Here is a 19,315-nt window from a genome sequence, read left to right on the forward strand (position 1 = left end):
TTGCTGAAACTGTCAAAGCAATCCTCAACTGAAGCTCAAAATAATCCTTAAGAAAAGAATCATAGGAAACTCTTGAAATTTCAAAGCAACCCTTAAATGAAGCTAAAATAATTCTTAAGAAATATAATCCAACTGTCAGCAAGAATATGTAATTATGTAATGAACTGCTGAAAAATTGTGAAATCTGTATGTATTCTGGCACTCATGACAGAAGAACTACCAACATTTTACGAAGCAATGCAATCAACGAGTAAACACCACTAGGTTCATTAAATCAGAAGCTCCTATGTAAAAAATCATTAAGAACCACTCGAATAGCAAATGGTACACAGTAATAATAGCAGCTGCCAATGATGTTTATAAAAATGATTTCAAGGGAACATACGAAATGACTGATGCTACTGGATAAGCAAGCAATAATCGTTGTAGGAATTCCACACAGATACAATCTTCCACATTTCTCCTGTGTAAACAAAGAAACTGAGAAAGTAAACAGACCGTATTACAAAATCTGCCTTTCAGAACACATTCTTCCTACACACAGAATATGGACCATTAACTCTTTACCAGGCATGGTATGCATCTTAATGGGAGGGGAAAAACTGTTATCTGTAAAAAAAAAAATCATGGAAATTATGAAGAGTACTCATCATACATCTAGTTCAGCTGCCATTTCCATATCACAGACAATCATAACAGTTCCAGACAATGCTAATCATGTTCATACAAAGTGCAGTGAAATGTTCCAAACCTCAGGGACACCATCAGAGAATTCTCCTCAGGCTGACACTACACAGACAATGTCAACACCAAATATCTCTCAAGGAATATGTCTCAGGAAAATTTATGTAAGCATTTTGAAGACAGCAACAGCAGGTACAACTTCTCCTATGGAAATGAATACACAGGAAACAGCACCAGCAGCAGCGTCCATAGAGGTGAGCAGAAAGAAAAAAAGTGCCTTCTTCCCACCTGAATGATTTTTTAGTAGGAACAGACCAAGAAAGACACAAGATAAACAGAGTCAGGCTGTTATCTGAGATAAGTGGTTCATCAGAAGTGACTAAAGGCAGTATTAATAAGAAAAACAAAACTAGCTTTCTCCCATCTCATGTAATGCATTATAACATTCAATCTCTAACCAACAGATTATAAGAACTAGAAATAATACTAGACTCTGACCAAAAAGTTGATGTTATCTGCATAATGGAGCACTGGCTAAAAAAACAGCAAATACAAACTGTTAAATATACTTGGTTGCTCTTAGGCAATTCATTCTGCTGATCTCATTATAAAAATTGTGGGACCGCTATATTTGCAAAGCAGAATATAATGTTCAAAAAAATCTAAATATATGCTGATTTCATTAAGGAAAAAGTATTTGAAGTGACAGCTATTGAACTTACTAACAACCACCGTACCATTGTAACTGTATACAGATCATCTGAAAGTGACTTTGAGGACTTCCTGAGTAAATTTGAAATGATGTTAAATAGTCTAGATCCAACAAAAAAGAAAATCAATTATGGTGAATTTAACATTGATTTTTTGAAACTGACAAAGTGCATATGTGAATTACTGAACATGGCAAAGAGTTTCAATTTAATCCTGAGTTCAAATGCACCACCAAGAATCATTAACCATTGTAAAACAGAACTAGATCAAATTTTTATTCAAGAAACCCACTCTCCGCACAATAATAAAATAGTAAATATAGGCTGCAGTGATCGTAAGTCTCTGTTGCTAACATTGGAGTTATGTATAGGAAAAATATCATCCATCAAAATGATTTGAGTACAGGGATGTCAGTGACAGTAATATAGCAACCTTTTGGTACCTATTAAGCTGGGAAACATGGGATGGTGTGTTAAGTGAAACAGATGTAAACAGAATGTTTAATAAGTTTCATGGAGCATGTCAATACTATTTTAGCCTTCCCACTCAAGCAACATAAATTAAAACCTACTAGAAACAAAATTGGATCACTACAGATATAAAAATCTCCAGAGTAAAGAAAAGATTTCTGCATTAATATAAAAAACAAAATATTGTATCACTGGAGATGCAAAATTATATCAGACAATGTTAACAATTACAAGCCTGTAGCTCAGCTTAGTGGTTTCTCAAAGATCTTTGAGAGAAGCTCTTTTACAATAGATTGCTAGAGATTATCAACAAAAACTCTTTGTTGTCAAATCATCAGCATAGTTTCAGGCAATCAAGATCCACAACCACAGCAGTCTATGAATTCCTGTATGCTATCCTAAAACCTATAAATGGAAAGGAAATGGCTCCTGGAATCTTCTTGGACCTATCCAAAGCATCTGATATTATAATCACACTATTCTATTATATAAATTGGAAATAAATGGAGCTAGAGGTATTCCGAATGAGTAGGTTAGGTCATATCTCACTAACCGACAACAAAAAAGTTACTCTTAAACATTATAAGAACAACATACACACAAAAAAAGGTACAGTGAAATATAGTATGGGAAAAGGGTCAACATTAGGTCCAATACTCTTATTTTTGTATATAGATGACCTGAATGAAACTGTCCATGCCAAACATAAAACGTTGTTTGCTGATGGCACCAGTGTTATTGATTACAGTGTTAAACCAAACAGACATTCAAACAGCTACAAACACGTCGTTGTTGGAGCTAACACACTGGTGTAAAAGAAATAAACTTATCATAAACACACACACAAAACAAAACAGAAGTTTAAAATTGGTTAATAATGTAAAACTCCTTGTAATACAGCTGCAGAGTGACCTAAAATGGAACACACATATTAAAGTTGCTATGGGTACGTGGCACAGGGTGTAACAGAGAAACAGTAAACAGGCATATCATGCACATTTCCAGTCAGGAATCAGATACGGAATACTATTCTGTGGGAGTGAACCTTGTATTCAATCCATATTCAAAACCCAAAAGCAAGTTGTCAGAGTCATATGCAACATAAAGAAACAAGACTTGTGTCGCCCTCTTTTCCCAACTTTACAGATACTGAGCATTCCATGCTTGTACATATTTGAAATGATAGTCTTTACAACAGTATATTTAGGAACCTCCGATGCATATCAGGTCTGTGCACAGCTGTGGAACAAGAAATGGCTATAACATCCATGTCTCCTATGCCAGGACATCAACCTATCACAAAAGTGTTCTTCATAGAGGTATGCAATTATATAATCTCCTTCTTAAAATTAATTGTCTGTATAACATTGTATTAACATAGTCATTTGCATTTGTATCAAACTTGTGATAAATTCTATATTTGTATTTTTGTTTTTGTTTTGTGTGTGTGTGTGTGTGTGTTTTTATCTCCTCTGTATTCTTTACTGACTTGCTCTATATCTGTTCAAGATGTCACAGAACCAAAATTAAATAAATAAACAAATAAATAATGTATCATCACATGAGAAAGAGCTAAACTGAACCATTGCTTGGTAATGTTAGCAGCATGGGGAAAAAAAAAAAAAAAAAAAAAGTTCTCATTGCAGTGTCACTCTTCAGCTATTAAGTATATCTAACTTCTTCAAGCAATGATATATTCCATCCCTGTAGAAGCAAATAATGTGAAATTTGAGCTTATCCCAGTATATCCAATGTGTTTTATTTCAGCATGTACAATCTTTTGATTATTGACTGGCATAATCCTACCCACTGATACGAGGGCAGTTCAATAAGTAATGCAACACATTTTTTTTCTCGGCCAATTTTGGTTGAAAAAACCGGAAATTTCTTGTGGAATATTTTCAAACATTCCCGCTTTGTCTAGTATAGTTTCATTGACTTCCGACAGGTGGCAGCGCTGTACGGAGCTGTTAAAATGGCGTCTGTAACGGATGTGCGTTGCAAACAACGGGCAGTGATCGAGTTTCTTTTGGCGGAAAACCAGGGCATCTCAGATATTCATAGGCGCTTGCAGAATGTCTATGGTGATCTGGCAGTGGACAAAAGCATGGTGAGTCGTTGGGCAAAGCGTGTGTCATCATCGCCACAAGGTCAAGCAAGACTGTCTGATCTCCCGCGTGCGGGCTGGCCGTGCACAGCTGTGACTCCTGCAATGGCGGAGCGTGCGAACACACTCGTTCGAGATGATCGACGGATCACCATCAAACAACTCAGTGCTCAACTTGACATCTCTGTTGGTAGTGCTGTCACAATTGTTCACCAGTTGGGATATTCAAAGGTTTGTTCCTGCTGGGTCCCTCGTTGTCTAACCGAACACCATAAAGAGCAAAGGAGAACCACCTGTGCGGAATTGCTTGCTCGTCATGTGGCTGAGGGTGACAATTTCTTGTCAAAGATTGTTACAGGCGATGAAACATGGGTTCATCACTTCGAACCTGAAACAAAACGGCAATCAATGGAGTGGCGCCACACCCACTCCCCTACCAAGAAAAAGTTTAAAGCCATACCCTCAGCCGGTAAAGTCATGGTTACAGTCTTCTGGGACGCTGAAGGGATTATTCTGTTCGATGTCCTTCCCCATGGTCAAACGATCAACTCTGAAGTGTATTGTGCTACTCTTCAGAAATTGAAGAAACGACTTCAGCATGTTCGTAGGCAAAAAATCTGAACGAACTTCTCCTTCTTCATGAGCACGCAAGACCTCACACAAGTCTTTGCACCCGAGAGGAGCTCACAAAACTTCAGTGGACTGTTCTTCCTCATGCACCCTACAGCCCCGATCTCGCACCGTCGGATTTCCATATGTTTGGCCCAGTGAAGGACGCAATCCGTGGGAGGCACTACGCGGATGATGAAGAAGTTATTGATGCAGTACGACGTTGGCTCCGACATCGACCAGTGGAATGGTACCGTGCAGGCATACAGGCCCTCATTTCAAGGTGGCGTAAGGCCGTAGCATTGAATGGAGATTACGTTGAAAAATAGTGTTGTGTAGCTAAAAGATTGGGGAATAACCTGGTGTATTTCAATGCTGAATAAAACAACCCCTGTTTCAGAAAAAAAATGTGTTGCATTACTTATTGAACTGCCCTCGTAGTTTAAGTTACCATGCATGGAAATCTCTTGTCTGATGTGTGCTTTGAAAATGATGGAGTATTCACCTGTTGAAATATTAATTGTTTTCATGGACATTAAATGACAGCATTAATGTAAGTTATTTGAAGATTTTGCAGTTCCTTCCTTGAGATGCTGCGGAAGGCATTCAAACCAAATACTATCCAGTACATATTTCTTTATTTAATCATTAGTATTCTGGATGAAAATTGGGAAATATATTGATGATAAACACTACACTGCATGTTTATCCACATTACATTTTTGCTTCCTGTCTGTCAACTTCATTTGCCAGGCATTATTTAAAGATTGGTGGATACATTTGCTTACATTACCTGTATTTGCCATACATGTGAACCACTGAATATGTCTACAACCTAATTATTTCACATCTTGTTCATCATTAGCCTCTGTCAACCATTGTTGATGGTTTGCGTACTTGCATATAAATGTGTAGAAGGAGATTTTCCAGGAAAATATGCAGCCCCTCTTTGATTCCATACTATAAAATTTAGAGGCTATGATTCCAGCATATAAAGGAATTTCCAGTCAAATAGATTTTCTAATTATTTATTTTGGTCAAAAAATGTATTCAGTAGTGTTAGTGTGGATACAACTAAGATATTAACCATCAAAATGTTACTAGTGTTTACAGGAAAGTTATAGTGAAGCCTAATTAGCAAAGCAGCTACCCTGAAATTTGCATGTCTGGAAGAACCAATCATTTCTGAAATAAACTGTGCTTTTTTTAAGTTCCTTGACTCATTATTCAACAGCAAATAACCCATTTTTATCCACAATAAATGATTTTATTTCATTTTGAGAGCAAGAAAACTTATGGCACATTAACATTTTAATTTTTTCTGTGCTACAGTCTATCACCCAAAACCACTTGTGCATCACAGGATATGCAGATGTAGCTATTTGCCTTGCAAATTTCTGTATATTTGTAACTATTTTCACCAATAGGTAGTAACCAATTTTACATCTTGGCACATTATTTTGAACACCAGATTCCCGTCTGACTTCACATGAGTTATAATATCAGTACATACTCCAAGACCAGCCCATAATTCTGCACTAAAAACTGTAGTCAATATTCTCATTCTGTCTTTTATGACTGGGAAGTCTTGTAATACTAATTTATGGTTTTCTTTACACTTATATTTCCCCGTGACAGACATACGAAACAGTACACTCATATTTATCAAAATCATAGCTGCAAGTGCATAGAATAAACTACTTATTAAACTGTAATGTGTGGCATAATATACACAAACAACAATACTGCTTCAGTAGGTAAACAGTGAAGTCCTTGCATGTCATATTGTTGATGGGACTGTAAAACCTTCAAGTTTTTGATAATGCTGATATTCTGTATTGAACCTGAGTCTTCACACAACTTAATTTTTCAGAAGTGTGAAGCTTAATTCCAACATTCCTCAAATTCATGCAGTAATGAAAATAATTCAAGGGAAATTCTAAAAGAAAGTATCCTGTTACGTCAGGTGTTTACTTTAAAAATAAGAAGCACGCTACAGAAGATGGAAACCCAGGACATTTTGCTGTCCCCCAAAGAGTGTTTGGATACACCAGGACAATTTCTTAAAAAGAGGGACTGCCCCGGAAAAATCCAGACAGATGGAAACCTTAGTCATTACCGCCTGGGCCATACTCTTATTCATTTAGCTCTCCGCTTCCTAATTTAACATCAATATCAGGATTAATTTTACTGAATATTTTAAATACAATCTTTGGTAACATTTAATTTATAAATAACTTATGTCTGAGGTCTTGTCAATTTCAAATGGTATTCTCATTATGAGAACCAGTTTTGTAGGTAGTGTGCCATTTATACTGTGTATTAATACGCTGACAGCTACTGTCTAACAGTTGCAAAATCTAAAGGAAATAAGAAGGTTCTGCTGCAGAGGATGCTGAGCGAACAAAGGGCAAAATGAAGATATGATGATGATTTAACCAACCTGGGCCCTTTTTATATAACCCGCAGGCAGAGGAATGTAACTGCAGTGCTGCACAGTCAGCACATCTGTGAGAAAGAATGGAACCACCTTGTGTTCAGAAGTCATGGTTACAATTTATTCTTATTGCCATGCAATCCTATTGGAAACTTTAGCATTGTTTGAACCATGAAAAAATGTTCCAAAGTGTAGATTTTGAAGTATATTTACATACAGAAAAGTACAGTACTGAACTTAGGTGACATAGATGTTTCGTTTTTTTCCAGTAACTGTAAAATTTTACCATGAGTGAGAAGTGTGGGCTGTCATAGGTTTGCGAGTAGTGGGTTACAGTGTGGAATTTGTTCAAAGTATTTTCACTGGGTGGGGGGTGGGGGGGGGTGGCGGGGTGGGGGGGAGGGGGGGGGGAAGGGGGGAATGTGCAACTGGGAAGCCAGTAGGCATTCTAGTGAGATCTTCTACAGGGGATACAGAATTTGTAGGAGAAATAAGTTGATAGAGGAGCAGGAGCATATGATCTGTGTCCTTCAGGTGCAGTTACAATATGCAAAGGAGGAACTAGATAGGTTGAGGAGGGTGAAGGGAGCTGGGGAATGGGAACTGGCAGTTGGCAAGAAGGCATCTAGGAGGAGGAGGAGGTATTAAAAGAGCTGTACTTTGCGTATATGCAGTAGATTTGACCAACTGTCAGAGTTGAGTGGAAAGGAGCCTCTTGTAGCTGTAGGTGTAAGAAACAGGCAGCAGTCCTCAGCAGTTAGGAGGCCTAAGCCAGTTGCAAAGTCTAACAGAAATAAGAAGGTTCTGCTGCTAGGTAGTTCACATGGTAGAGGTGTGGGCCTGCAGTTGCAGCAAGTGCTGGGGAGGGAGTACCAGGTCACCAGCATTGTTAAGCCTAGTGCAGGGTTTGCTAAGGTGACTGACAGCATAGGGGAGTTATGGAGAAATTTTATCGAGGAGGACCAGGTAGTGATAGTGGGTGTGGCACCGAACAGTCTTGATAGGGACGGGGAATGTGACGTAGGTGGTGACCTGGTAAAGATAGCTACTCAAACTGGTGGCACTAATGTGCATTTTGTGCAACTGTTTCAGCGTCATGATCAGCCTCATCTTAATGTGGCTGTTAGGTGCGTTAACATGGCAGAGTGCACAGATCACATTGCAATGGTGTCAGTTGAGTGTATCAGTAGATCAGCTTTCACTAGGCATGGCCTGCACCTCAGTAGGTATGGGAAGGGGAAGCTGGCAAAGCTTATATGTGACAGGGTAGTGCGGGGTGGTGGGATCACTCATGGAAAAATTCCTGTAGTAGTTGGTGTTAAGAGCTTCACCTGATAGTTTTACCTGCTTAAAGGAAGTCCTTCTTCAAAGGACATCATGTTTCCAAGTAGAGAAGGAATTAGCATATTTCATCAAAATATCAGAGGTATTAGAGATAGAGTTAGTGAACTGCTTATAGATGTTGACTCTGAAATTATTGGTATATTGGAGTACCACTTAAATAATTTGACAATTCAGAGGCTTCCTTTACCAGGATACAGATTAGCTGGCTGTTTTTCAAGAAGTTCCTTGTGGGGTGGTGGAGTGGCCATGTACGTAAAAAAAAATAATACTCAGTTTGAGTCCATAGATGTATCATGCCACTGCACTGAACAGATATTTGAATGTTGTGCAAGGGCAGTTGAATTTAATGAAACTAAACTTGTAATTTTTGTTGTTTATAGGTCCTCTACCTCTGACTTCAGAGCATTTTTGCTCAAGCTAGAGAGAGTTCTTGATTCACTGTATAGGAAGTACCAGAAATTAGTTATATGTGGTGACTTCAATATTAATTTTTTATATGATTGTGCAAGAAAAAGGATGTTGGTAGATCTCCTAGGTTCATATGATCTGATGTAGATTGTGTTTTTTCCAACTAGGATGCAGCAGAATAGCAGCAAAGCCATAGACAATATTTTTATTCATTCTTCATTACTAGATGGGTATTCTGTTAGTAAAAGGGTGAATGGCCTTTCAGACCATGATTCACAAATTTTAACATTAAAAGGCTTTTGTACTCAAACAAATGTCACATGTAATTACAAACTATGCAGGGAAGTTAATTCAATGGCAATTGAGAGTGTTTTAAAACTCGTCAAGGAACAAGAGTGGCAGGATGTTTATAGTGCTGATAATGTAGATGACAAATATAATGCTTTCCTTAACACATTTCTCATGCTCTTTGAGTGTTGCTTTCCATTAGAATGTTCTAAATGGGGTACTAGCAGTAAAAGACAGCCTGGGTGGCTGACTAGTGGGATAAGGATATCATGTAGAACAAAGTGGGAATTATATCAAAATGTTATAAGAAGTCACAATCAAGCTGCAGTTACCCATTATAAACAGTATGGTAGGGTGCTTAAAAATGTTATTAGGAAGGCAAAGAGTATGTGGTGCACAAATAGAATAGCTAATTCATATGGTCAGTTGTGTATGAAGTGTCTGGTCAGCAGCACAAGGTTGATGATATAAAGTCAGTTCATAGTAAAAATATTTCTGTTACTGATAAATCAGATATATGTACAATATTTAACAATCATTTTCTGAGCATTGTGCTGATTTTCGGCACAATTGTGTTCCGGCCACGAGTGTTAAGGTCAGTATTGGCATTGCCAGAGATACTGGGGTGCAAGTTGGCAACAGGGGGCCCTCTGGCGCCGAGGAGAGGAGGGTTAGAGAGTACCGAGCAAGGAGGACAGAACGGCAGAGTGTTGGGGTCTGGATGCTCCGAATTGTGCATTAATAATTTTGGCACTCTGTGGTAATGAATTGATGGTGAAACCGAGATGCTTGGGAATTCAACGCTGCTGTCAAATGATAGGCCGTGGACTCTGCAATTGTATGGATGCAATTTACGGTGAGCTGTGGCCGATGTCATTTGTGGGTGTTTTGCCACGAGAGATAAACAAGACATCATGGGCCCAACCTGAACACACTGTGCTTTAGCATGTTTGCCCACAATAAAGATGTCTTGATACTGGAGAAGAAAGCGGTGGAATACGGTACATCTATTAACCTTCAGTGACTTCTGCGGTGTTAGTTTACTTAACTGTGTGGAGACTGAGCAGTAACTGTCACTTTTCAATGGATTTTACGATGGTGTAAAAGTGTGGCCAATGCTGGATGGGCATTGTCATAAAGTTATTATATTTCTTATTTGTGAACATAATTTTCTGTTATCAGAATTACTCATTGGACAGATTTGAAATTGTCAGTGCTGTGCTGTAGTTCAGCGAGTTATAAATCCTGGAATTTGACAAATATGCTAACTGTGAGTTTTGGATATGTTTTTATATCTGCGTGTTAAATGAAAGTAATTTTTGAAATTTGTAAAGTACCTTTCTACCATTACAATTCTGTAAGTTTTTATTTGGAAGTGGTGTTGTTTGCTACTGTTATTGGTTGAGAATTTATTACTGATTAATCAAAGGAACAGATTTTTAACCAGCCTTTCTATGAATTGTTTTAAGGCTTCTTTTTCAGTGAACTATTAATAATAAATTACGTAAACCAGTGATGTGTAAGCAGTTATTGAAGGCACCCATCTCCATTAGACAATCAACTATGGCCAGTTGGGAATGGACATTGATGTAACATTAGGAGACTAGAGGCTGTTTGTTAAGTTGTGGCAACACTAATCCTGTTGTTTATTGTTCTTGTTGAAGTGTCTAGTCGTCCCTAAGTTAAATACTAATTCCGCACATTGGTAGCTGAGCATGGTTGATTGGCTGGAGGAAAGTGTCTTCAAACTGTCAAAAATTAGGTTGTAGTATAAGATTGCTTGCTACTATTTTGGACCTGATACTGCTGTAATTATTCCAGAATGGCATTGAATCTGGTAAAGGATGTGGATTTATTGAGGAGAAGTGAGTTGATGTACCAACTTCAAAGGAGGGGTTTGGAATCACAAGGCAATGTAACTGAATGTAATATGCACCTCCCGGTTACGATAAAAGTTACTGAGAAAGGAGGAGTCAGTTTGGCCGCTGCTGCTATCGTTGTGCCGCTTGAGGACATGTTGGAATGTGTTGATGGTTTGGATATGGGTTCACTAACTGCAAATCAGGTTAGGAGGTTACAAGCAAGACGTGCCCATTACCTAAATCTGGTGGATGATTTAGTAGGTATGGAGAGGGAGGAAGAGAATGTAATAAGGGATAATTTAAAGTGAATCAGTGATTTGCTGGTTTGCATCAGAGGAGTGGAAAGTGAAGCGGAAAGTGTAGTGGGGCAGGTTGGGAGGGGGGGGGGAAGCATTTTCAGATTGGCCGTATTCGAAATTACCTCACCCCTTGCAGGATCATTTGACAGGATGTAAGGGATGGTGTTTAGATTCGGTGGAGAATATTGTGGAGTTTTTGTATTTCATCATCGGTTTTCAGTGAAAAGCACGAGCTGTTAACATGACGGACTTGGAAATTTTAAAACTCTTAGTGGGATAGGTAAAGGGAGAGTTAGTACAACACCTGTTGAATGAAATTCAGGAGAGACTAATGTTGCAACAATTTAGAGGAAAAATTTGCACCTTGATTCCACCCCATGCGTTGCAAGAATTAATTTAGAGGGAGTATAGTCAAGAGCAGGGGGATAATGAAATGATTGTCGACTTCGTCGAGAGAGTTAGAGAGAGTGCACTAGCCTTGTGCCTGCCATACTGCGATAGAGAAATTGTGCTGTATATTGTTCAAGGATTACAACCAGTCAATAGACAGAGGGCAGTATTTGGCCGGACATCGCAAATGTTTGCCCAGCTGAATGAATTAGTAAGGCACATCCAGGCTATTATGTATGTAGACTCATTGACGTTGGGGCAAGCCATTAATTATGAAAGGTTACGTGAACAGGAGAACCGATTGGATGAGATGGAATGGAATGGGAATGTTCAAGCGAACAATAGGAATATGAAGGAAATTACTTCTACGAATCAGCAGTGGGAAAAGGAAAGTAAGATAAGGTGTTGGATTTGTGGGAAGTTGGGTCACATCAGTAGGAATTGTCGGAAGAGTAAGCCAGAGATGTCCTGACAATTACAACAAGAGGTACAATTGGAATGGAGACTTATGTGATAAGTAGAGGGGAGGAACAGGGTTTACTTTTTGTATGCTGTGTTGTGAATGAAGAACCTGTGTGTGAGTTGTTGGACTGTGGTAGTGCTATTACAGCAATCAAAGAAAATTGGTTTAACCGTAACTGTGCTATTTGTAAGTGGAGCAAAATAGAAAAGGATACAGTTAAATACGAGGCGGTTAATCAGTCCAGTGTAAGAGTGAATGGTGTTGTATGTGTTAAACTGAGAATTAGGGATTTCACGTAGACGGTGAGGATGCGAGTGGTAAGCAGGCTTGCCACAACATGCATTCTAGGAGCTGATGTTATTAAAAAGAACAGATTGGTGACTGTTTGAGGTGCAAGCCAATTTGGCTCCCGATTTAAACCAGGGAAGAGTTTTGAATTTTGTAAGCACCAAGGGGAAGTTTCTGTGGCAGTTGTGACTAGTGAAGAGGCATAACAAACCGAAAAGAGACAAGAGAAAGGGTTGTGGTTGGAACATTTGAAATTAGCAGAGAGAGAGGAAATACAGAGAGTATGTAGTGAATTCCCGGATGTTTCGACAGAGAGGTTGGGGGTGACGTCTCTCGTGGAATATCACATTGAATTATCTGGAACGTGCCTATTAAGAAATCACTGTATAGGTTGGCTCCACCTCGAATGAAATTGTCAAAGGAAAGATTGAAAAGATGTTAGATCAGGAAGTACTTTTGGCCCTCTAATTCAACATACGCTGTGCCTATATTTCTGGTCCAGAAACCCAATGGGAATTATTGCCCGGTGGTTGATTATAGGGATTTGAATAAAAAAGTGGTATTGTGGTCAGTACCTCTTCCTGACCTGCATTCTTGTTTTGGATGGTTTTGCGGTGCAGGGATATTTACCACCTAAGATTTAAACCAGGCTTATAATCAAATTCCACTCGCAGAAACTTCCAAACCGATTACGGCCTTCACGACCAATTGGAATATTTACAAAGTCAATAGGGTTCCATTCGGATTATCTACAGGTGCTGCAGTTCTATCTCAGCTCCTAGACAAAATATTCTCGGATATAAAATTTAAGTTTATATACCACTACTTGGATGACTTAGTAGTTTATAGTAATTCCATGAATGCGTATTATCAACATTTAAGGGAAGGTTTAGTGAGGTTAACAAAGGCAGGTCTTAACGGTGAATCCAGCCGAGGTAGAGTGAGCTTGTGCATTTATGCACTTCCTTGGTCATGTGGTCTCTCCGGAGGGAATAACCATTGTTGAGGAACGGGTGTAAGCTATAAAGCAGTTGTCCATCCCTAGAAATGTGAAGGAGGTTGTGAAGTGTGTCGGGGTGGCAAAGACAATACAGCTCATCTCTCTCAGATAAAGCCGGGTCCATTACTTATTCATTCTGGGAACTTAAGGGAGCCATGATCAGCAATTAAAGGGGGGTAGTATCTGCTGATTTTCGGCACGATTGTGTTCCGTCCATGAGTGTTAAGGTCGATATTGGCCTCACCAAAGATACTGGGGTGCCGAGTGACCCTCTGTCAACGATGAGAGGAGGTTTGGAGCGTACTGAGGAGAAGGACAGAATGGCAGAGTGTTGGGGTCCAGATGGTCTGAATTGTGCATTAATAATTTTGGCACTCTGTGATAATGAACTGATGGTGAAACTGAGACACTTGGGAATTCAATGCTGCTGTGGAATGATAAGCCATGGATTGCCATGCAATTGTATGGACGCAATTTACGGCGAGTTGCGGCCGATGTCGTTTGTGGGTGTTTTGCCACGGGAGATAAACAAGACATCGTGGGCCCAATCTGAACACACTGTGCTTTAGCATGTTTGCCCACAATAAGGAGTCATGATATTGAAGAAGAAGATAGTGGAATACGGTATATGTATTAACCTTCAGTGACTTCTGCAGTGTTAGTTTATGTTGTGACTCGCTGATATTTCAAAGTGCCGCCGCGCAGTCACGCACGTCCTCTACATGCGGCGCTGTCTGCCAGCCATGCAGCAGCAGTGCCACCTAAGCGGCCAGCCAGCGGCCGCTAGACTCGGACTCAGTTACGATTTGACTGTTAAAATGTACACACGTCTTACTCTGTTTGCTTGATCTGTGACTTTCATGTATTGCGCCTTCCTTGAAATGCATTTGTTCAACTTGAAGGTATTACAATTGGTGACAAGGTAGTGGTCTCTCCGGAGGGGATAACCATTGCTGAGGAACGGGTGTAAGCTATAAAGCAGTTGTCCATCCCTAGAAATGTGAAGGAGGTTGTGAAGTGTGTCGGGGTAGCGGAGTTTGTGGGTGTTTTGCCACGGGAGATAAACAAGACATCGTGGGCCCAATCTGAACACACTGTGCTTTAGCATGTTTGCCCACAATAAGGAGTCATGATATTGAAGAAGAAGATAGTGGAATACGGTATGTGTATTAACCTTCAGTGACTTCTGTAGTGTTAGTTTATGTTAGTTTTTTCCATCGTTGACCCACATGTTTCCATGGCTACTTTAAAGCAACTATTGCAAGGTCTCATAGAACAGTAAACGCTTCTCACAAATGCGATTCATGATTTCGTCGCGGCATCAAACGCGGGACGTCTCTCGTTGTTGTCTCTACCTACATTTCCTCCTTACGACGAGACGGCGGAAGACTGGTCTGATTATGAAAAACGTCATCGACAGCACTTCTTGGCATTTCATGTCGTGGACGAACAAACATGTAAGTCTCTGTTCCTTTCATGGATATCACCTCAAATGTATCGGTTGTTGTCGCAATTGGCTCCTTTGAAAGATCCTGTGTCTTTGTCCTTTGCTGAAATGTGCTCACTTCTGTCCGTCTATTTTCAAGAGCAAACGCATGTGGTAGCCTCTCATGTTGCCTTTTATCGTTGTCAAAAACAACCAAATCAATCGTATCGCGCTTGGGCTGCTGAACGTCACGGCCTCAGTAGAAAGTGTCAATTTGTTACTGAAGTTCACAAAGAATCCTATGCCGATTCCATGGCACGGGATGCTATTATCCGATCGGGGCCTGACAAAGAATGTAGGCAATGTGCCCTTCAGTTGACAAATCCGACTCTAGATGAAGTCCTATCCATTGCTCAGTCTTTTGAAGTTTCTTGTGCCACTGGAGTGCAAATAGAGGCATGGGGTGACGTTGGGGAAATACAACCTCTGTGCGATGTTGACGAAGCATGTGGGATGTCCCTGCCGGCCGACGTGGCCGCAGTACACTCCCAAGCACAGCCTCGGCCTAACCGTAAACAAACCTCTAAGAAACTGCAGCAAAACCCACGGCAACTTCCTTCATGTCTGTGGTGTTTTACGAAACATTCACGAGAAGACTGTCCACAACCTTGGGCCGTGTGTCACAAATGCAAAAAAAAGGGTCATGTGTCATCCGTTTGCAAATCAAACCGCATACATGATGCTCATGAACATGACGCTGATTCTGATTCTGTGTTGTCTGTCAATTGTACTTCTTCACTATCTGGAAAGTTATTCCTCACTGTCCAAATACTTGGTCGACATGTTCGCATGCAGGTGGATACTGGTTCTGCTGCCACTATCAGCAATTCTCAGATGTATCTTCTGTAGGGTTCTCCAATCCTGTCACCTGTCACTAGGCAATTATGGACTTACAATAAACAGAAGATTTCTCTCTTGGGACAATTTGATGCTGAGGTATCTTACAAATCTGTCGTTCGCACTGTTTCCATACTTGTGGTCAACCATAGTAACATGGAGAATCTTTTCGGTTTCGATGCCTTTTTCGTTTTTGGGTTCTCCATAGATGACTCTGTCAATATCGTCTCTGATGCTATTCCTTATGCTCAATTGGATTCCTTGTCAACGACATTTTCGTCGTTTTTTTCTCCTGGGTTAGGCTGTGCAACTGACTTTGAAGCTCATATCACGCTCAAACCCACTGCTCGGCCTAAGTTTCGGGCTCGGCCCATTCCTGTGGCCCTTCGTGATCAGGTCAAATGGGAGCTGGATCGTCTCACTGCTTCCGGGTTTTTGCTTCCTGTCACTTCCAGTGAGTGGTCCTCTCCTGTCATTGTCGTTGCTAAGCCAAATGGTGATATTCATCTCTGCGGCGATTTCAAAGCCACTCTAAATGCTCAATGCCTTATCGACACTTACCCTATGCCTCAACCTGAAGAATTGTTCACTAAACTTGTTGGAGGCTAGTATTTTTCTAAACTTGACCTGTCAGAAGCTTATCATCAACTTCCTCTTGCCGCTGTTTCCCGGCAGTTTCTGGTCCTTAACACACCTTTTGGCCTCTATCAATACCAACGATTGCCATTCGGGGTTGCCAGCGCCCCTGCTCTCTTTCAGCGATTCTTGGAACAATTATTGCTCACTGTCCCTGTGTGTATAAATTACCAGGACGACATTGTTGTCACTGGCTCCACCACTGACGAACATCTGCATATTTTCTGCACACTTTCTCATGTCTTACAGACTGCCGATCTTAAGTGTAATCTTCAGAAATCAAAATTTTTTCAGGCATCTATCACGTACTTGGGGGTTTCAACTCTCTCGGGATGGTATTCATCTGCTTCAGCAAACTTTCGCTGCGATCGATGCCCTTCCTCGCCCTACATCTGTTAAGGAACTGCAGGCCTTCTTGGGGAAAATAGCATACTATCACAAGTTTTTACCGTTTGCGGCTTCGGTGGCTCAGCCGTTGCATCGCCTGTTGTATAAAAACGTGCCTTTTCACTGGTCCGCGTCATGCGATGCGGCTTTCCAGAAATTGAAGACTATGCTGAAACAGGTCCCATGCCTGGCTACTTATCGACTTGGCCAACATCTTGTTCTTGCCATGGATGCCTCTCAATACGGGGTCGGTGCAGTCCTTGCGTACCGTTTTTCTGACGGTTCTGAACAACCCATTGCTTATGCCTCTAAAACGCTCACAGATGCCCAACAAAAGTATTCTCAAATTGAAAAAGAAGCTTTGGCCATTATTTATGCTCTTCACAAGTTTGGTGTGTTTCTCTATGGCTCCAAATTTCATCTTGTTACGGATCACAAACCACTTGTTTCCTTGTTTCATCCATCAACGTCACTTCCCGACAAGGCTGCACACCGCCTCCAGCGTTGGGCTCTTTACTTGTCTCGTTTTATTTATGAGATTCATTTTCAGCCGACGGCTCAACATGCGAATGCTGATGCACTGTCTCGCTTTCCCATGTGTCCTGATCTGGCATTCGATAGGGATGAACTTTTGTGTTTCCACCTGGATGTTGCCGAGCAGCGGGCTGTGGATGGGTTCCCCATCACTGGGGACCGTCTGGTGGCTGCTACGGGTTCTGACCCTACCCTCTCCTGGGTTTTACGCTGTATTCAGAAGGGTTGGCCAGATCGTCCGTCCATTGCGGAACTACTACGATTTGCGTTACCGCCTCATGGCTAGGGATTGTGTTATCCTCCTTTCCACCGACAATGCTTCGCCGCGTATTATGGTACCTGTGTCTTTGCGTGCTTCGGTCTTGCGCCTCCTTCACCAAGGGCACTGGGGGGTGTCTCGTACAAAATCTCTGGCGTGCTGTCGTGTGTACTGGCCCAGCATCGACTCTGAAATAGAACACATGGTCACTGCCTGCGGCCCTTGTGCGTCACAGGCCGCAGCCCCGAAGTCATCTTTGTCACCGTGGCCTTCGCCTGAGAAGCCCTGGGAATGTATTCATGCACCTGAGAAGCACTGGGAGCGTATTCATGCTGACTTCATGGGACCTTTTTTAGGTACTTATTGGCTTTTTGTTATTGACGCCTACTCTAACTGTCCTTTCATTGTCCGTTGCACGTCACCTACCACTGCGGCAACCACCAATGCTCTAGCTCACATTTTCTCTTTGGAAGGCCTTCCCTCTACTCTTGTTACTGATAATGGTCCGCAATTTGCCTCTTCTGATTTTACAGATTTTTGTGCCTGTCACGGTGTCATACATGTCGCGGCCCCTCCGTTCCATCCACAGTCAAACGGTGAGGCTGAACGACTGATCCGCACATTTAAGGCTCACAAGGGAACCTCCCCATCGCACCCCCCTCAGATTTAGTTATAAGTTGGCACAGTGGATAGGCCTTGAAAAACTGAACACAGATCAATCGAGAAAACAGGAAGAAGTTGTGTGGAACTATAAAAAAATAAGCAAAATATACAAACTGAGTAGTCTACGCGAAGATAGGCAACATCAAGGATAATTTGAGCTCAGGAACGCCGTGGTCCCGTGGTTAGCGTATGCGGCTGCAGAACGAGAGGTCCTTGGTTCAAGTCTCCCCTCAAATGAAAAATTTTTCTTTATTTTCGCAAAGTTATGATCTGTCCATTCGTTCATTGATGTCTCTGTTCACTGTAATAAGTTTAGTGTCTGTGTTTTGCGACCGCACCGCAAAAGCGTGCGATTAATAGACGAAAGGACGTGCCTCTCCAATGGGAACCGAAAACATTTGATCGCAAGGTCATAGGTCAAGCGATTCCTCCACAGGAAAACACATCTGATATATTCTATACGACACTGGTGACGGCATGTGCGTCACATGACAGGAATATGTTGTCGACCCACCTAACTTGTACACTTGGCAAATGGGTAAAAAGATTCTTTTATGTTGCCCGATTTAGGTTTTCTTGTGGATGTGATAATTACTCCCAAAAAAGTGATGAAAACATAAGAGTTTGTCACATAAACGGCAACAAATGAATACAAAAGTCACACAGTTGCACACTTTTCACTGTGCTCCGTCAAAACATATGTTTTTAACGTTTTCAAATTTTTCCGTGTGTAGACCGTCAAATTCTGCATATGTCCAAGCAAATCTGAACATGTCCTGGAATTTTGGAGAGCGAAGTTGATTATGTGTGAGTGCCTGAACTTTGATAATTGTCTGAAAATAAAAAATTAAACTTCTCGCTCGAAGGAAGACTTGAACCAAGGACCTCTCGATCCGCAGCTGCTCACACTAACCACAGGACCACGGCGCTCCTGAGATTACACTGTCCTTTATGTTGCCTATCTTGTGCGTGGACTAATCAGTTTGTATATTTTGCTTATTTTTTCGTAGTTCCACACAACTTCTTCCTGTTTTCTCGATTTATCTGTGTTCAGTTTTTCAAGGTCTATCCACTGTGGTAACTTATAACTAAATCTGAGGGGGATGCGATGGGGATTTTTCCTTGTCAGATGAGGAAACTCCTGACTTCTTCT

Source organism: Schistocerca nitens, chromosome 3, assembly GCF_023898315.1.
Source record: "Schistocerca nitens isolate TAMUIC-IGC-003100 chromosome 3, iqSchNite1.1, whole genome shotgun sequence".
NCBI lineage: Eukaryota > Metazoa > Arthropoda > Insecta > Orthoptera > Acrididae > Schistocerca > Schistocerca nitens.